At 42.9% G+C, this 21,254-nt stretch overlaps 1 protein-coding gene across 2 annotated transcripts in view; it reads left to right on the top strand.

The window, feature by feature from the left end:
• NAV2 (neuron navigator 2) overlaps nt 1-21,254 on the top strand; it is a 344,782-nt gene that overhangs the window by 92,700 nt on the left and 230,828 nt on the right. The gene's annotated exons all lie outside the window — the stretch shown is intronic.

Raw genomic sequence — 21,254 nt, 5'->3', positions numbered from 1 at the left:
CACTTGTGAAGGATCTCACTCATCTCCTATTTGTCTTTATGATCCTGTGTCCCCCCAATAACAGTGATATTGAAATCATGTGGAGCTGTAAGCATGAGGTGCCATAGGTGGGAAAGATCAATTAAATGATTGTGCCAGCTGCCAGTAACATTCGCTGGTGCTTTCCTCACTGCGTTTCTGAATCAGGAAGCAGAAGGCCATCAGATTTAGAAATGGTCAGGAGATTTAAGTGCTGACAGTGACCAGACGATGACACATTTCATTACGTTTTTACTTCCTGCCAACTCAAGTATTTTGACCCCAGATATTTCAAAAACACCTGCAGTTGAGTCTTTAACTTCTAAAGCTGATCTTTCCTCTGTCCTCTTTAAAGGGTTATTTTTCAGAAACTCTCACTTAACCCCCTAACCCCTCTCTCTTACACATCCTGATGTCTATCAGTGGAATACTGGAACTACTGCTCATAGCTTAGTCAAGTTGTTCTCCAGTCACCACAGAGGCATGGCACCTAGCACTATGTGAGTAAGGCAGCTAATTCATTTCTTTGACAGTTGCAGTACATTAGGTCCACTTCAAAGTGCAAGAAATCTCTATTCCCTTAAAAACCGTTAGCTATGAGTGGGCCGTACTGGAAGGGGGAGTTGCTTTGGAGACACTGTTGCTACAAAATTAGTTTTGTTTCATGAAGCAGTTAAAAGAGACAATCAGATTTTATACTGGGAAAAGTGTTCTTTTGAAGAATAAACTGTTAAACTGTCAGGCTGCTGTCCTTAGGCTTGCAAGGGAAGCAGAGGTGAAATTATTCCTGCTTCTCACCCCATCAACTGCTTCAGCATTATTTAAAATACAAAATTCAAGCAAAATAGTTTACAAGAGGGCAATTAAAAAAAAAATACCAGAGATATGGCCCAACCAGGGCATTACTGAAGAATGATAGGCAGTCTGAGGATTGTAGGACTTCTCTGATCTGCATTTCAGCCAGAGCAAAAATTAGTGCCCAGTTGTTAATCTTAATTAAAAGTGTTAAATGATTAAATGAATCTATTGAAAGATGACCTAAATATTGTACCACACATGACAGGTAAAGCTAGCAGGAGCTATTCCAGCTAAGACTGTAGCGACAGAGACTCTCTTTTTGTGGTGTGTCCAGTGCCTAGTGGAATTGGACTCTAATCCCCAGTTGGGACCTCTGAGTTACTGCAATACAAATATTTAATAATGTGATCTGAAGTCAGGAGCAGAAGGCACAGGCATATTAAAGGACAGATTGCACCTTTAAATTGAAGGCCTTTGATACGGACACTGCAAAACTACCCCACCCCCAGTTCAGAGCTCAAGGAGGCCTCTGTCTCAGATGTCTCCAGCAGCAACATAGCACAAAGGGAAAGTTGACAGACTGAAACATCCTTTCATAGGGTACTGTATGGTTAGGATGACCAGATGTCCCAATTTTATACGGACAGTCCCGATTTTGGCACCTATTATAGGCACCTATTACCCCCCACCCCCATCCCAATTTTTTACACTTGCTATCTGGTCACCCTATGTATGTTCTCCTCTGTGCATCTGACGAGTTCTGCTGACCATGGATTGGGGCATAATATTGTCACCACCCCTCCCCATAAGGGTAGAGCTGGCTCTCTAAGGGGTACTTATGAGGGAGTAGTTCCTGCTGTATGTACCTGAAACCTGGTGTGAAAGAGAGAGCGGACGAGTCCTCAGGCATCTGCACAAGGGCCAAGCACAGTCTAGCCCTAAATATTTATCTTGCACTAGAGATGGACTCTCAGATCCAGATCTAGAATGTGAATGCGCCAATGGTTTGGGGTGGATAGATCTGAGTTTTTACTTGGCCTATTATAAACCATTTGCAAAGTTTGAATCTGGATCTGCATTCAGACTGAATATCCACAAAATGGGGCGGAGGGGGGGCATTTAGATCAGGGATTTTGGTTAGGAACTATCATTAGTAAAAGTTTTTTGTAATTATGTAATGGTTATGCAACCCCATATGCCCTTTCTAATAATCCTTTCTTTGTGCCTGTTTGGTTGAACTCAAGAGAGAAATTTTTCTGTAACCAAGTGTCTTCTTTTTGGTTGCAAATAGCTTATGTCAAGCTGTAGATGTGCGATCGTTAAAGAAGGTGTCCAGTGTAAACACAAATATATATGCACTGTTTGAACTTTAGGATGAGATACATTGAACAGGAAGAGGAGGTGACAAAGGGAAGCAAATTTGCTGGGATTCGGGGAGGAGTGGGAGTAGAAGAGCTGCAGCAGGGGCGGGAATTGCTAACACAGTAAGACATTAACTGTGTAAGAAAATCTGACCACAGTGTGTGCTTCAGCTAAAATTAACCATCCAATCTTCACATGCCAGTGGATGTCATCATTTAACTGTAGACCCCCCTGAGAAGGAAGAACAAGTTGGATTGTGGCATTTCTGCATTCATGTGAAATACACCAATATGAACTTTCGTGTCCCTGCTCGTGGGAGAAGTAAATTTTCCTGTGATCATTATAAAACAGTAAGCAGATCTTGGCTCCTTGTCAATGACAATGGTGCTGTAAAGAGCTTCAGAAATCTTTTCTCCCTCTGTTCTGTTGTTAGAGATTTCCTAAGGTTTTCTGTGATGATTGGTTGTTGGGTTTTTTTTAGTAAGAATTTTAAACTTTTTATATAGGCCCTTTATCTATTTGCTAAACAGATATGGTTTTAGGGATTAAAGCCCCATTTATATCTATATTAAAGTTGTGGCATTGGAAAACATTATGGTATAATGTTATTGATGGCTTGTTAGAGATGGTTGAAAAGTTCTTCAGTAAGCTTGTTGCTGTTCTCGTTCAAAGGACAATTAAATTTTGTGGACAGAAAGTTCATCAGATCAGTTTCTTCATTGTGGCCAAGGAAGATCCTAAGATTTCAAGGGGTTGGGAGAAGTTACTTTGATCAATTCAACTATCTAAATCTGTTCCCTTTTACTTTTGGATGCAGAAGGGAATGTCTGCGGGCTTTAATGCTGTCTCACTTCAATTCACGATTAGCAATGTTGTGTAAGAGTGAGTATAAGGAAAAAGGGCCACCTGCTTGCCTTGGTGTGGCATGTGGCTACAGCTTGAAAGGGATTTGTATGTGGAAAATCTGAATAAAGGGGAGGTGTATTGAGAACAGGGTTTTGCAAATACCGATGCAATTGTTAGTGTCATTTCACATAATAGGTGGGCTGCTGTTCTGACAATGTCACTTTGTTGATGTAACGTGAAGGCTGCTGTATATAGCCAATTTCTATCAATAACAGGAATTCAGAAAGTTAGTGATACGGGGTAGAAGTAAAAAATGTTTTTCCCCCTGTACCCCTTTATTATATTGTATATAGTTAAATATTCATCACTATGGAAGCAGTCACTAATGAACAGGGGAGCCTGTACAAAACACAAAGCAGTCCCTCCCCTGAAGTGTTGACAGCCTAATGCTCCAATCCTGGAAAGACTTGCAAACATGCTAAATTTTACACACATGCTTCACTTGTATGCACTGTGTGTCATCCCACTGAGTTCAAATGCAACTCACATGTATGAGAATAGCTCTCCCAGTTGGGAGTAAAAAGGGATTTAAATAAATAGCTGTGGTGGTGTTTGTTTAAATTGCCCAGTGTACATCTAACTTTCAAAGAATGCTGCATGTATGTGACACATATGAATGCCTAATAGAATGTAACACCCATTGGGATAGCTCATCTAATTTCTAATTATTTGGGACCTGATAAACGCAGGTGAGTAAGTTAAATCACATGAGTTAGTTCTGCTGAATTCAATAGGTAAAATTACTTCTGTACATGTGAGTATGCAGGATCAGGCCCTTAGTCTACATGATGTTGTGTAGAAAGTCATGAATTTTTGAAAAGTAAAATTTTGCATTTTATTTGCTATTTCAGCACCTATTACACCAATATTTTCGGTGGATTGTGGAAATATATTTTCCGTTCCAAAACTCGCATTCACTTCCTTCCATCCCTCCCATATGCAAAAGGGGTGTCTCCTCTCCCACTGAGTTGGACTGGTCATCTACTCTTATTTGAAGTCTCCCGCTATTTTTCTCATGTTGGACTACTGATTCCCTCCCAGCAGGACGCTGTAAGGATGGTTCGTCCCCAGAGAGACTGAGATCTTCAATTCATGATGTTTCCAACTTCTCTTGAACAATAGCAAGATAGATCTAGCCTTAGGCAAAAACAGCCAGTTGGGGCTTCCTGGATCTGTGCTGACTTAATCACTTACCATCTGCCCCTGTTCCCTGCCTCTGTCAGCAATGTGAGACGTCACTAATCACACTGGACTTGTACTAAACCCCAATGATGCTTTATTTTATCTCCACTTAAAACCCTACCTTCCACATCTCTTTCACAAAAAAGGACCAGATAGGGCTATTTCTTTAATAGGCAGGAATGTGCACCCCATATTCTGTTAATCCCCTTTGTGGATCTAGCCCTGTGCTGCATTGAAACGGCACCAGCAGTTGATAACGTTGGCCCTTGTCTTTAAAGTGCTTTGAAACTAGATGACATTTTCATGGGGCAGTTCTTTTGGCTAAACCTTTAGGGTTAACTCGTTTATTCCTAGACTTTTTAATTTTAAAATTCTTTGAACATAAGATTTGATCATTTACTGTATGGTAATGAGGGTTGGTAGGAGACTGCAGTTAATGTTATCCGAGTCAGAAATACATAATCTATGGCTATGTGTGCCTGTGTACGTAGCATATTCAATGAGCATTTGATGGGATTTTGCTTTACACATAACACACAATAAATACAAATATTCCCATGAGGATCAGCTCAATGCACTGTGTCTAATTTTAGGAATATTGTGAATCTCAATAGCCCTTTATGGTTTGTTTATCAGTGAGATAGGCATGGCATTGTAATGCATGTTTTTGTGGGGATGTTTGGTGTGACTAACCCTGTCAGCCAATAATGAAAAACCCGTTGCTCAATTCTAATTATGGTATTTGCTGCTTGAAAAAAAAAGAAAAAAGTGTTCAGCTGTTACTGTGGTGTCTCCTTGAGTCATACTCATGAGAGCCTGATTCATAGTAACCTCTCCAAAGGAAACATTCAGAGGCAGCAAATGTCTGATGAGTTAGTAACTGACAAGGAGAGGGTGGGAGAAGTTCAAATAGGAAATTGAACATTTATTTTAACTAGAAATTGTTAGTGAAAATTAAAATGATCTGAGGAGGAAAGCCTTTTCTTCTACAATAAATAAGTCAGAGAACAAATCTAAATCCCATCGCTCTAATTATTCACACATTTTAAAAATACCTACAAGCAGTTATGAACCTGTAGCTAGTTAATAAAACTCCATCTTCCTATTCTGGGCTACTGTCTCAATTAAGGGAGACATCTGTTGTAAATGCTATGCTGTGGTACTAAGGTCTAGGAGGAGACACATGGATAGAAATTCTCCCCGCATTTACTATTTCCTGCCTGCCTATCCTAGGGTGAGCAGATCATGAGAGTGAAATATGAGATCACATTGGGCGAGTGGGAGGGCGGGGGGGTGGAGAAGAGACAGACACAGGTGCACAGCCCTGACTGGAGCCAGAGGCACACTGGTCTGCCGGGCCCTGTGCTACCAGAGTGCCCCTTCCTGTTGGGAGTGGGCCCATGCTGCGTCACACAGCTCCCCTGCCCAGCGCCCCCTGGATCCACTATGCCCAGAGCCCCCCTACAACCCTTCCACCACAAATGCACAGTGCTGTGCACACACACACCCCGCCCAGCGCTCCCCTGCCCACAGCCCCACCATAGTGCCCAGCACCCCACACAGAACCCCCCACTCGCTAGTTTCCCAATACACACAGATTTTCCCTTCCTCCCTCCCAGTGCCCTTCCCCACAGCCCCACCACCAGAACTACACAATGCCCCACACAGACCCCCAGTGCCCTGACACACACACATCTCCCCCCCTTCCCAGCACCCCAAAACACACAAACCTCCCCCACTGCCCAGCGCTCTCCACACCCTCACAGCCCAGCACCCTCCACATACCTCCCAGACACTCACCTTCACCCCCTGCCCCCTTCCCTGGCCGTACTCACCAGCGTGCTGTGCCCACCACAAGCATGAGCTCCGTGGCTCCCATTGGATGGGAAAAGTGCCAATGGGTGCTGCCGGAGCTGTGGAGTGGGGCTTGCAGGCATTGGCAGTGCGCAGAGAGCCCCTTGCCCCCCGCCCCGCTCCGACCCTAAGAGCCAGAGGGACCTGCCAGGGGGCGAGGTGGGGAGTCCCAGCGGTGATTACATGGCGTGGCTTCCAACCCAGGAAGCATCCAGCAGGCAGGTCCCTCTGGCTCCTAGGGTCGCGGGTCGGGTGGGGTGAGCGGAGGGCTCTCTGCCCGCTTCCGGCATCTGCAAGCCCCGCCCCTGCAGCACGTGGTGCTCCTGCCAGTGGGCGGGCACTGGGAGCTGCCCAGGAAGCGGTGAGCGACGGCGCCGCGGCTGCAGTCCGGACGGTCCCGATATCGGGACAAAGGACGTCCCAACCGATGTAAGGTCGGGATGCGGGACAAGTCCCCTAAAATGGGGACTGTCCCGATAAAATGGGGACGTCTGGTCACCCTAGCCTATCTCCTGATCCGTTTGATGAAATGGAATAAATGTCCCCATTATTCTTTGGGAGAGCAACTTTCTGGTCCCTATTTCAACTGCTTGTGGTGGTGGGAAAGTGTAGCCCTCCAGATTGCTTTATTGGAACATTTCCATTGGCAGTGCAAACAGCTCCTGCCTTTTGGCACAATGGAGTTATATCAGTGTATAGAGTTACAGATGGCAGCTTCTCAAATGGCACTCTAACAAAGTGAAACTGGGACACCAGCTTTGAACCATTGTATTCAAATTAAGTGGTTTTAAAGCTAACTAAAAAAGGTCACGTCAAATGTAGCTGGTCTCAACTAGAAAATCTAAGCAAAGCATTCCAAACCAAGCTCTTACTGTTAGTTCTTCCATCGTTAAAAGGGGCTTAATTTGCATCTTCCAGGATATACCCATTTTCTGACCCATTTGCTCCTCTCTGTGCCACATGTGAGCAACCGCTCTGGCAATGCATCATTGCTGCCCTCCTCCTGGTGCCAAGAAAAGTGAAACACATCTCTTTATGGAGCTTATCATTGCTCTTCTAAGTAGCATCCGAAAGGAATCAGCTGAGAGCAATATGAATCCTTTCCCCAAGAGTTGATTATATGGCTTCCAAAGCACTTGATTCTTGCCGGGCTAGGAATGACATGCTACAGTTATATATGGCATCAATGTGATGGCAATACAGAGAAGGACCATCCTGCTATTTTCAAAATTTACTCTGTTTTTTGAAATTCTCTCTCTAGACCTTTACCTTTAGGATAAGGGCTATAAACAAACATGTATTTTTACTAGTTAGTACAGTAGAGTGGAACTGTCAACCAGCGTGCCAACTCACTGGCCAGTTCACCAAAGAAAGCTCTCAATAGCAGCAGAATTTCAGTCCCGTTCTTCAGAGATGGGTTCATTTATCAAAGCCACAACAATCCATCACAAAGCAAACAGATAAAACAGGTCCTTTGCCCTGACCTAGGATAAGGTAAACCTGCCTGTAGGTCTCTCACCAAGCTGCTTGCTGGCTGTTTTTCTGAGGACCAGGTACCTTCGGACCTGATCCCGGGCTGCTTGAAAGGACCAGCCACCTTGTGACAGGATTCAACATGTGGACATGGTGTAAGTGTTTTGAGTATCACCTCAGAAGTGATATCCACATTCTCCAAGGGTAGAAGGTGGTGTCATTTGGATCTACATGTATGAAGTTATCTTCTGACCTCATGAAACAGAACAGCCCAATAGTCTCCTAGCTGATTCTTTGAGGACTCCTTTTTTGTCTATAGAGATTCTCTGCAGCTTGTTTAAACTAATGCTAGAGCAAGTTGTTATGAATGTGTTTATCTCAGGCTGATAAAACAGAAGAGAGAAAATCATGAAATGATGGGGGTAAGTTTGTTGGGGAACTGTGCATAAACTTCCCCATACTGCATAGACTGCAAAGGAGACATTCAGTCAAACAATGACATGCAGTCAATTAATTATTACAGGTTTGCCAAAAGGAGGTAAACTAGTGTTTATGGTTATGACAGTCAAGCAGTTTCACAAGAACGGTCATTTTGGAAAGCATTGTGAAGCCTAGAAGTTCCTGGCATATTTTCACAATTCATCAAAGAAAAGAAGAAAAGCTTCCAATTTTAAAAAGTACAATTACTTATTCATTCTTTGTTCCTTTCTCTTGACAGACAATGTCATGTATTTGTTGACTTTAGAAGGTTATTTCTCAAAACCTTGTTCGTCTCACGCATGGTATTTTGGCTATGAACCGCAACACGTTGAATATTTCCAAAGTCAATGTTTATCTGACACACCCCTAATTCAAACCCAGTGAACTGAAAGAAAAGAAAAGATACCATTCACAGTTTTCTTTGCTTTGTTTCCATATAAGTGGAATCCTAGGATCATTGAAGTTAGAGATGGTGGGGTGGAGAGAACTACTATGACTCTGAATCCATTCCCCAGCAAGAGCAAGTTCTGAGATTAAACTGATGCTGTACCTGACTGATCTCAGGCACAAAGGCATGCCTTGGCCGCAGAGCTTGCTCACTGCTATATGTTTTTGAATAAAATAAGGAAACTGTCCGCAATGTTGTTTATACTATGCACACATTACTGACCCATTTTACAAGAACATGCTGATTTATATAAAAAAGCAGTATGTCATTATCCAGTAACTTACTTTTTGATTTATTGGGGGGACTGAAAGGGAAATAAATTGCCTACTTAGAATTGAATGTACAATTCACAACAAATAATTTATCTGATTAATTTAAGAATTTTAATTATTTTACTTCCTTGCAGAATAGCCCTGGTCAGATTGTGGTTTTCTCAGATGTATTCGATTTTGAAGTAGTAAATTAATTTGTTTTCAATTTTTAAAAAAACTAATCTCTATATAGTGTTCCTGACTAGATCTCTGCAGGTATTTAATATTTGCCTTTTGTGCTTTGTTTATTAGTTGTAAATGGATGGATAAGTCATATGGCATTTCTGTTTTCTAATTGGATGAGTGTGCAAGTAGTTCCACTGCAAATATTCACACATCAAATTTGTTTTCTGCAAACATTTATGCTGGAACAACTGAATTAACAAATGTATGTGAACAATTAATTCACTTACAAATCTGAGCATATGTTATTGAAATTTTCTTAGCAGTGTATTCCTAGCTCTCTTTTATTGCTGTTTTTCCCAATTATTTGACTGTTTTTGAACATTTGAAACCATTGTGTGGTTTAAAATATTTTTCATGCATCTCAAAATTAGCAACCATTGTACAGGTTTTCTGCTTGTTTACGGGAAAAGGAAAAGAAGCATTAGGAATCATGTTTGTGCATTAAGGTACAAAGATTGGCAACAAGCAGCTTTTAAATGTACTCTGGGAGGTTTACTCAATGAGCCTAATTTATGATATGAGAGCAAGCAGTGAATGTAGAGTGAGGAATTGTGAAAAATGATCCATGACCTTGGTAATGTTGCATTCACAAGAGTCCTAAAAAGCACAGAATTCTATACTCCTTCCAGTTAAAAAAACAAAAACAACAACAAAAAAAAAACAATTGCAGGAGGTCTGCATATAATGGAATAACTTTTGTTGTAGCAAATGAGTGGTTCAGTTAGATTTTTTTTAAAAGTAGATCTGTATTTTTCACAAGAAGCTTTATTAGTTCAGCTGGTTGATTAAAACAATACTCATCTCATTTAAATTCCCCTTTGAAGCATTCTTGCCCCACTGGCATGCATTATTGATGGTTTGTATTTCTTTGACATGAAGTTTTAAATAAAAGGTAAAGCAGCATTTTTTGTAATTCTACAAGCAATCATAAAAATGGATTTCAGTGTACAGAATAGCAGTTGTTTACTTCTTTTGCATAATATGCTTCTCTCCCTGGCATGAAAAAGTGAGAGCCCCAAAGTGGTGTAAACATGACAGGACAGGAGGCCAGTTTTGTGTATCTCATTGTGGGATACGATTAAAGCTATGAAAATCATAGTGGGGAGAGATAAAAATGACCTGTTAAACCATTTGGTCTGTTCCTTTGTTGATGTAGGATTGTTACTGTACGAGTATTATTTAGTGCTTTGTCCAGTCTAGTTTTTGCTGAATCTCAAATGACGGTCCAAGAACACCATAAGTTTGATTTTGTATTGTTATTTTTCCATTTTTAATAATAAAACAGAAAAGAATATTCTGTGCATGCCAGACAGTGGGAATGCTAACAATCAGGTTCCATTGTGTTGTGTATCAGTGTTCTCATACAGTTATGCATGTGAATTCTCCACACTGTGCCTATTTTAATCTCCTGATTATTCACCTACTCAGGTATGTATTATGTATCTGCATGAATTGCTTTGTTTCATCTGTTTGCTTTGCTTTTTTCGCTATATAGTTATTCAGCTTTGCTGTGCAGTGTTGTTTTGTAAAGAGGTTTAGGTATCGGAGACTCTTTTGGAGCAGAATAGTAGTGAAGATTTATTGGCATATTAAGTGTGAGAGGGGAAATAAGTTTATAAGAGCAAGTCTTCAAGGATTTTTTTAAGTTATCAGGGTAAGGAATGGATGAAGGGGATTATATAGGAATATTCATACCAAATCAGACTAATAGCCCATCTAGTCTAGCATCCTGTCTCTGACAGTGGCAAGCACCATATATTTATGATAACGATACAAGAAACTTCTCAGTGGACAGTTAGGGAATAACCTGCCCATAAGGGATAGGTATCACATTTCCCCTTTTGACCTGAGCAGCTTACCAATATTTGGGGTCTTGTAGGTTATATATGTTAGGAAGAGGTATTAATGATGGAGTCAAGTATTTCTTGATGTGATCCTGTTTATTTAAAAAGAATGTACCCAAAATGTTTCCATGAACACAGTAGGAATCGAACAGGAAGCAGTTGCCTTATTTCAGAGTTCCCAGCTTGCCTTTCTAACCAGCACTGGTGCTAGGTATAAGCAGCCTAAGCAATTGCTTAGAGCACAGAGCAGCTCAAAGTGCCCCCCCCCACACTTTCTCTTTTGGTTATAAGAACTTGCCTGTTTTAGTATTGGGGAAGGGGAGGCACCAAAATATTTCTGCTTAGGGGCCCCAATGGGCTAGCACCAGCTCAGTTTCCAACCAGCTCTTTGTCTAAAAGCTTTTTCTCAGGGCCACATTGGCAGTACTTCTCTTCCAACTCCATGGCTTTCCTGTAGTCTTCTCTTTTTTGTTTCTGGCTGCTTCTTGCTCTGTCTTGCTACTTCTGCCCACAACACCCCCCCTCATCCCCACTTCCACCAAACAACCTGTAGAGGTATTCAGCCCCCTAGTGAAACCAATCTACCCACATAGCTCAGCTTCTGATTGGCCTTGCAAATGGTCTGTGTTTTGAGTGATGGGTCTTATAGTTTCAGCTATTTTACTCCAAAAAGGAGCTTAGTTGCTTCTTAAATTTATCCTGAAGGAAGGAGGCTATCAGTGAGGTTTCACCCAACTCCATCCTGACAATAACCTCCATCACTTGGTGGTTGGTTTATAACACAAAGCAAGAGTGTTTGTCCATTCTTTCCAGATGATGTTTCATCCTTTCTAATCGGCAATGTTTCCGCCTCCTCCCTTGTATATCTTGTCATCTTCTTTTCTCTGGAATACTCTTGCTGAATGAGCTAGCTTAACATGCAGTAAATGAATCAAGTATGTAGATTACAAGAAAGTAGAAAGGCCGGTTAAGGAAAAGTGCTCTGTTGACTGATGCATATGGTGTTTGGTGTATGGTGTTTGGTGTCTTTCTCTTGTTTGCCCATCACTGGAAGGTAATATTGAACATGTGGGATCCTAACTGCATATGATGATGTGATTTTACAGGTGAAAGTTGAATGAATTGTCTTCAGAGATGATAAAGCATCATGTGGTGTTTCTGACACAACTGTGCATTTATACTAGCCAGTGTGTTGCACCAGCAAATGGAAACTATGTGAAAACTGTATTAATAGAACCTGCTCCTCTTCCCATTTTCTTTCAGTTTTCTAATTTTCACACACACTGGCATCGTGAATCAGGCCCACCAAGTTCAATGAAAACATGGGATGTAGTAAGCATAAGCTAATGAGTTGCCAATGTTTGCTCCATTTCTGATTTGTGCATAGCATGAAGTAGCAGGTAAAGATACTATTCCCTCATCACTCACATTTCAATGCTCCCACTCCCTCCCAGCAGACATCCAGGGGAGAACAGATCCCAGAATTAGAGCTGGTCAGAAAATGATGATCCATAGAAATCTCAGTGTTCTTCAGAAACTTGGCCATTTTGATGAACTTTGGATAGAAAAATGCTTGGCTTCCTGCCATCTCACCTCCCAGTCTCCCTGCCAGACTTCCCCCCCAAGAAATGTGGAATTTCCCCTCAGCCGGAAATAGCTCTGTCCAGAACACAGATCAAAAAGGGTACATTATTTACCTCTACCAGTCTTCCTTTTAAATACAAATCCCAGAGGTGCTGAAATTAAGATTATATTGTTAATGCAGAAAATACTAATGCAGATTCTAACACAAGTACCAGGTGTAAATATGTGGATTTCTAGCTAAAACCTTCCAGTGTTTTGTAAATTAAAAAGAGGTCAGTGCAAAGTTCAGGTTTAGGATTCTATTCATTATACAAGGATGCTTTATTTAATATACTTCAAGCCGTAGTCTCCTTAGTTTGTAATGCAAATTTCAGTTGTTTCGTTACAATTAGGTATATTTTTGTGCTGTGCAATTCTGTCTTATTCACAGCAGCAGCAGAATTCAATGGTAGAATCAATCTTAGTTCTTTAAAGTCCTTACACATTTTAAAATGTCTTTTTGTTTGTGAAGGGGTACTTCTTTGTGGCTAGGTCCGGGTATTAGCTCTTGCCCTGTCTGGTGCTCCCTTCTATAAATTGCTCACACCTTGGCCCCTCTCTCTCTCTGTTGGGAGCATCTTGGGATGCTCCCTGTTTGTGACTCGGGCCTCCAGCCAGGCCACTGTACAGTCCCCACCTTCTGGGGTAACAAAGTCCCACCAGAAAAGCTGTATGGACACTGTCTCAGATGGTCTCCTGTTCCAAGACTTTAGGTCCTTGTGCCATTTCGCCAGTGGCTGGTCGGGGAACTTCTGGGATTCTAGCCCAGGGGATCCTACAGCTAGCAATGAAGATCTGCCTAGTCTAAGACCCTGTTGCTGTTTCTTTGGGCTCCTTCCTACTCCATATCTCAATCTCCTTGCCTATCTCTGGGATTACCACCAGAGATTCCTCTGCTCCCCATGGCTACCTCACCCTTCTTGGTCTCTTACCAGACTGCCCAGTCCAAGGCAGGACCCTGGGGCTTACTGTTCCCCAGGATCTCCTCCTTTTCCCTAGTCAACTCCCTTCCCCCTCTGAGGAGTGACTTCAGACCCCCTCCCTGCAGTCTTTTCCGGCTCTCACTTCTTGGTTTAGAAGAACAAAAAAACAGCCATACTGGGTCAGACCAAAGTTCCATCTAGCCCAGTATCCTGTCTTCCAACAGTGGTCAATGCCAGGTGCCCCAGAGGGAATGAACAGAACAGGTCATCATCAAGTGATCCATCCCCTGTTGCCCATTCCCAGCTTCTGGCAAACAGTGGCTAGGGACACCATCCCTGCCCATCCTGGCTAATAGCCATTGATGGACCTATCCTCCATTAATTTATCTAGTTCTTTTTTGAATGCTCTTATAATCTTGGCCTTCACAACATCCTCTGGCAAGGAGTTCCACCAGTTGACTGTGCGTTGTATGAAAAAATACTTCCTTTTGTTTGTTTTAAACCTGCTGCCTATTAATTTCATTTGGTGGCCCCTAGCTCTTGTGTTATGAGAGGAGTAAAATCCTATCTCAGCTCCTCCCCCAGTTCGGCTTCATCTACCATTAGGTCTTATCCAACCTTGGTTCCCCTCCAGGTGAATAAGGTGAATTTGCACCTTATGACCCACATTACCCTGCTCACACCCCATCACACTGTTGTTAAAATGTTTTCCTCTGAAGGCATCTAGGAAATACAATTTCTGGTTTGCTGTTTTGGGTTTTTTGTTTTTTTTTTTCCAACAGCAAAGTCACTCCTATAGTCAGTAGGCAGCATTTGTTTCACTGAGATGTTTGTCACTGAAACGTTTCAACCTGTTTTTCTTTCAAAGTTCACAATAATGCTGGCCTAATAGGAAATGCACATCCCATTTAATATAACTTGTAAAGGTGGAAGTGGAGGACAAATGAGGGAAAGCCATGAAATATATTTCAGTTCATGAGTGTTATGGTCAACACAATCAACATTGTTTTGCAGAATTGACACCTGAAAATAAAAATAAGCACGTGTTGTTTTATTCCAAGAGAAAAATAGTAAGAAGTGTAAATATTATTAATGAGACTGGTAGTCACCCTTCAGGCAGTGCCAGTTCTGATCAAAATAGCTGCACCTTACCTTTCTGCATTGACATCAGATTGGCAACAGCAACAGGGAGTCTAGGTTGTGCTTACTCTTTTTTCAGGATTCATCAGGCAGGGAAGAAGGAACAGTTAGTGTTAGACTTTGGGGTTGATTTGGAATTCTCATGGAGAAGGAAGACATAAGCCTTGTACCTGCAGTTTGATTCTGAAGGTACTTCTGAAATTAGTAGGCCTGATTCTGCTCTCACTTGACACTGGTTTTATACCAGTATAATTCTAGTAACTTCAGTAATTTACATTGATAAAAGATGAGAATCCAACCCACTATATGTAGATTCTGCCCTTCACCTCCTGAGAGACGTTGTCCAGTAGGAGAGGAAGTAAAGGTGGTTATGAACCCCTTTTGTACATGACCATGTTTTGCCTACACTGGGGGCTAGCAGAATCCTATTATACTAGCTCTAACTTACAGCAGCTTCCCTGTAGCTGTCAATGGGATGCTCCATAGCCCATAGTCATAGACATGAACAGTATGGTCACCCCTCCTTCCCCCCCAGTACCCCCTTACATTAGAGGCTGTGAGGGAGGGCAGCATAGGGCTGCATACACTGGACCTATGCAGTTCCTCCTGCACATAGTAATTTTCCCCTGGGCTCCTGGGAGACCCTATACATAAGGCCCTGTGTAAATTGCAATTTTTTTAAAAAGAAAATTCACAACAGGGTAAAATGAGTATTCAATTTCATAGATTATCCATGAAATTAATTTTAAAACTAAATCAGTTTCGAGGAATATGCACAGAATTAATTTCACAATTACATTTAATCAATTTTACAACTAAAATTGTTAGTAAACACAAACATATGTATTCCACTAAATGTTCAGCTATTTCTGTTTACAGTTTTTAATTAAAAAGTTTGAGTATCATTAGTTGGTTTACTTGTTTCTCTTTTATGGGTTGCCTTTGCGCAGTAAGAACTGCCCATACGCCAAAACACTACGCTTGGCATCCACAGAGTCAGGGACAACAGACAAATATCACTTGGCCAGTTTTGCAATGTTGGGAAAGTGTGGTTCTGCAAACTTTCGAAAAGCAGTTAGTGAAAGGTCACTGCTGCATTCCTTTGCATAAAACCAGTAGCCTTCTAATTCAGTTTTCCAGCTTCTGTTGAAACGAGTTATGGAATCCAGTGGGAAGGCATCCAAGTTTAATGTACATGCTTGAATGGGATCAAACACCATACCGCTTTTAAGGAACCAGAGTGCTGGCTCAGTGAAACAGGGTTTTCTTTCACTCATATCAGGGAGATAATAGTTTGAAAACTTATCTGCAATTTCAATAAAAGTTTTAATAGATTGGTTTTGAATCCCTGCTGTTACTCACATTTATATGCTTGATAAGTGTTAATTAAGTCAACTTTATTTGTTTTTTATTTTAAGCGTGATGAACATGAATCTCATGTCTTTCAAACAATTTGATTAAATTAACAAAGTCTTTGTCATACCTCACGATGAAGTTGAGCTGTATCTGTAAAATTTCTGAATTGTCCAGCAGATATTTCAACTCCTTCAGCTTCTGTGTTTGGTGTAATTTTAATTTCCTCCTCCACAAAACTTGAGTAAAAAGTAATGTAGTATGAATGGTATTCAATAGCAGCATATCAGCTTCCCCATCTCACCTAAGAGGGCAATTTCACATAAAGATTTGATCCCCCAGCTTGGACTATGATTTGCAGATACTCTTTAAAATGCTATTTTCTGCTTGGACAATGTTTAAAAAGCTTTTTGACTGTTGCTGGTGGCTTGTCAATGTCAGGGAAATGGTCAGGCGCTGCCTTCTGCTAATCAGGCCTAGTGGTTGGAGCAGAGGTCAAAGCAGAGTGGTCAGAGCCCAAGGACAAGCCAAGTCAGTACTGTAGCCAGAGTCCAGGTGCATGACAGGGGTCAAAGCCCGCATGGTCAGAGTCCAAGGATCTAGAGAGGGTCAGGAAGTGGAGGCAACCTGGAGCAGGTCAGTAACAGGGTAGGGCAAGGACAAGACTGGTACAGTCTCTGGTAAGGCTGGGGAAGGAACAGGATCAAGAGCAGGCTGGGAGTTTTGAGAGTTTGATACTGTGAGGCAGCAGAAGGGTTCCAGGATGGATAGTGCTGTTGCACAGACTGATCTGCAGCCCATGGGGTTGGGGAAATACCTAAGCCGGAGGGTCATCTAACCCAGACTTTGCTTCTGGATAGGCTGCGTCACTGCAGGCTCTGTGGGAAGAGTAAGTTAGTGCCTTATTGGTGACTCTGCACAGCTCTGTTGGAGGAGCATCTATTGAGTGAGCAGTCCCTGGTTTGGCTGTGGGTTTGCCTCACCAATTGGTCTTCCGGACGTCAGTAGCAAAAATATGTGAGAACTGCAGGTGAACTGAACGGCTAGCCAGTAATCTCTTAAACACTTGATGGTAAGCTTTTGAGGAAAAAATTAATGCATTGATATTATCAATATCCACCCTACAGGTATTCAAACACTTCACAATAGCACAGCTGTTGTAATTAACAGCCTGAAAGTAAACTGTATCAGTGAGGACAGCTTTCATTTCCAAGTCAGATGCATTGTCACCATTTAGGTCTTTCTAAACAAATAAAATATGTTACACATACTTATCTTGGCATCAGTCAATATGTCAGTGACCAAGGAGGCTTCACCAGTTACACGATCTGCTGCTTGTCCATGCGGCAGCTTTAGGTAAGTGTTCACTTCTCAGCTGATTTAGGGTTGTCAACTTTCTAATGGCCCCAAAATGAACCCCCTAACCCTGCCCACTCCCCACTCACTAAATTCCCCCTCCCTCAGTGGCTTGTTCTCCCCCACCCTCACTCTCACTGGGTTGGGGCATTGGGTTGGGAGGAGGTGAGGGCTCTAAATGGGGGTGCGGGCTCCAGGGTAGGACCAGAAATAAGGTGTTCAGGATTCAGGAGGAGGTGAGGGCTCCATCTGAGGGTGTGGGCTCTGGGGTGGGGCTGGGGATGAGAGGTTTGGGGTGCAGGGCTGGGGGGTGGGGGCGAGGGATTTGGAATGTGGGAGGGGGCTACAGGTTGAGGTAGGGGGTTGGGGTGCAGGAAGGGGTGAGGCGTTCAGGGGGTGGGAGGGAGCCTGGGCTGGGGCAAGGGTTGGGGTGCAGGGGGAGTGAGGGCTCTGGGCTGGGGGTACAGTCTCTGGGGTGCAGGAGGACGCTCTGGGTTTGGGAGGGCTGGGGGTTGGGGTGCAGGAGGGGATACAGGCTTTGGGCTGGGACCAGGGATTAGGGGCTTGGAGTGCAGGAGGGGGCTCCGGGTTTGGGGGGGCTCAGGACTGGGGTTGGGGTGCGGGCTTACCTCTGGCGGCTCCCAGTCTGTGGGGCTAAGGCAGGCTGCAACCCAGAAGTGGCCAGCAAGTTCGGCTCCTGGGGCGGGAGGGGGAGGCTCCATGACGCGCGCTGCTCTTGCCTGCAGGTACCACCACCCCAGCTCCCATTGGCCAGAAACCGCAGCCAATGGCTGCTACGGTGGCAGTGCCTGCAGACGGAGCAGTGCACAGAGCCGCCAGGCCATTCCTCCACGTAGGAGCTGGAGGGGGGAAATGCCACTGCCTCCGGGAGCCTCTTGAGGTAAGCGCTGCCCGGAGACTGCACCCCTGCCCCCACACCCTTAGCCCCAGCCCAGAACCCCTCTATCCCAGCCCAGAGCACACTCCTGCACCCCAGAGCCCTGACCCCTAACCGCCCTGATCCCCCTCCTGCCCACCGAACCCTTCGGTCCCAGCCCGGAGCCCCCTCCGACACCCGAAACTCCTCATTCCCAGCTTCACGCCAAAGCTCTCTCGCACACACACACACACACTCCAAACCCCTCAACTCCACCTCCCAGCCTGGAGCTGCCTCCTGCACCCCAAGCTCCTCAACCCCAGCCTCACACCAGAGCCTGCACCTCTAGCCAGAGCCTTCACCCCCTCCTGCATCCCAACCCCCACTGCCTCAGCTCGAAGCCTTCTCCTGCACCCTGAACTCCTCATTTCTGGACCCACCCCGGAGCCCTTACCCCCTTCTATACCCCAACCACCTGAGTCAGCCTGTTTCCACCCTAGATTGCGTTTAGGGATTAACAGCACTCTCTGCTGCATGTGCACACAGCACTCTCTTCTTCTGCATGCACACGGTGCTCTTATGCCACACGTGCGGAAGGATAGAGCACACAGGCGTGAAACAGCTGAGCTGTACAGTTTGTACAGTGATTATTTTGTCTGAAATACTTTATTAAACACATTTTACTTTTTTATAAGAAAATTGAAAAAAATCATGATTTGGGGATATTTTCCTGATTTCCGTGCACTCAGTGAACTTGTGAGTGTCACGGGGCCTGAACCCATACACCATTGGCATTAGCATGTAAGCGCCAAGCTGAGGGCCAGAAACTGTCCCAAAAAGTGTTTGAGTGCTGTGCTTCTAAAGAAAGAACTGATCTTAATATAGAAACGGGGCCTTTACAGATATTTTTTAACATGACTCTTTAAAAAAAAATAAGTCTCTCATGTTTCCTTGTTTGGAATGAGAACAAACAGACTTTAGAGGTCTGGTTCTCTTTTGACCCTGTTTTAATGTAGTATAGTAACAGCTGGTACAGTTATCTCTCCGAGAATGAATACTTCCTGAGCTACCAATGCCAACCATTAGTACAATGTTTCAGGAAGAAGGAACTAAATTAATAGTGGGGATGAACATTGTAAACTGTGGTTTGTTTATGAAGATTCTGAAATTAAATTGAATTGTACCATAAATAGATAACCAACTGTGCAACATTAATACAGATGTCCCAGATTACCTGGCTGTGAGTCTAGCAGCTATGTGTATAGAGTACTCTATCTGTTAGCTTGATATTATCTGTTTGATCATCCTTAAATTTATACGAAAGACAGACTTTGTTTTAAAAGCAGGTAGAAATTATTTCTACCCTGCCAATCTCCAAATATGGAGGTAATGATCCTGATTCTCACTTATATTTGTGTAAAACTGGCAGAAGTGAGGAGATCTGCTTGTGTGGCCCACACAGATCTCTAAAAGCTCTGCCATTGCTTAGCATTACTGTCATTTAGGCCATGTTTTACACTAGTGAGCTTATTGCAGCACAGCTTGTATCAATTCAGCTGCGCTGCTGTAAGATTGTTCATGAAGCTGCTCTGTGCCGACGGCAGCTGTAGCTATGTCAGAAGGAGAAGCTCTCCAGCCGACATAGCGTCCTGCATACTGCCAGTGAAACTTACATCACTCGGTTGTTGGGTTTTTTTTCAAATCCCTGAGCAACATAAATATTTGCAACATATGGTAGCGTAGATATACCCTGAGAATCATTTAGTTTTGGCGGTCAGGCACATGCCCTAGTTTATATAAGATTCAGCTCAGGGTTTTTGGTCCTCTTGGGTTTACTATTTAAGATGTTACCTGACTGTAAAAACAACAAGAAGTCCTTGTGGCACCTTAGAGACTAACAAATTTATTTGGGCATAAGCTTTCGTGGGCTAGAACCCACTTCATCAGATGCATGGAGTGGAAAATACAGTAGCAGGTATATATACATAGTACATGAAAAGATGGGAGTTACCTTACCAAGCGGGGGGTCAGTCTAATGAGACAATTCAATTAACAGTAGAATACCAAGGGAGGAAAAATCACTTTTGTAGTGGTAATGAGGGTGGCCCATTTCAAACAGTTGACAAGAAGGTGTGAGTAACAGTAGGGGGAAATTAGTATGGGGAAAATAGGTTTTGTAATGATCCATCCACTCTGTAGTCTTTGTGAGTTCATAAATTCATTTACTTTACCCAGGAGTCCTCAGGGTTCATTTTGAGATATCAAAGTTTCACCCTAGCATTTTCAGGGACTTTAAAACTAACAGGTCCAAAAGAGAAAGGTGGTGGCTACTCCTCCTCATCTGGTACAGGAGTTGGTTCCACAAGTGTCTGGACTCCTCCCGCTCCAAAGAACTGTAAAAGAATCATGGGCCTCCTTTACAAAACTCTAGGCACTGGGCTGCATTCTTTGACTACTGCTGAGAGAATAAAGAGGGAGATAGAATCTCTCACAGAACATATGTAAGGCATGGGTGCGTTGAACTAGCAGTATTGGAACTCTTTCGTTTTTGACGCTATACACCTTCGCTGAAATAGGATAACTGTGTCTTTTAATAGGCTGGATACCCTTGAGAGTAAAGTTGGAATTTAAGGTTGACTTGGGTACCTTTATAAAAAACAAACAAACAAACAAACCAAAAAACCACCAACCAAAGGACAAAGTTGAGATGTCTAGATTTTTTGACTTTATTTGTTTTGAGCTGAGATAGATCATAGAGGGTGCTTTTCCCCTTTAATTTTGTCCTATATGGGAACAGGGAACAATATTGGGCTCATCAATGGAAGTTCCTTAATAGGTTTTTCTTCTTTTTGATAACACACTCTGGAAAGGTTATGTGTTTGACAAATAAGTTATGTATCTTGAATACTGTATTTACTGTTGTTAAAAGTGATGTAGTGTGTGATTAGCAAAACTTGGCCCATATATAAAAATATATTTAAAGTCTTGTGGTTTAATTGCTTGATTAATATTTGCTTGGATTTCAGATAGAGATTTATTTTAAAGGAAGTAACTGTAATTACAAATCTGTAAGGGAATTTAAAATCAGTTTAATGGACCTAGTAGATCCCATGCACTAGG

The sequence above is a fragment of the Eretmochelys imbricata genome, chromosome 6 (assembly GCF_965152235.1).
Source record: "Eretmochelys imbricata isolate rEreImb1 chromosome 6, rEreImb1.hap1, whole genome shotgun sequence".
Taxonomy (NCBI): domain Eukaryota; kingdom Metazoa; phylum Chordata; order Testudines; family Cheloniidae; genus Eretmochelys; species Eretmochelys imbricata.
The sequence above is the reverse complement of the archived record's forward strand: the minus strand, read 5'-3'. Positions and strand labels throughout refer to the sequence as shown.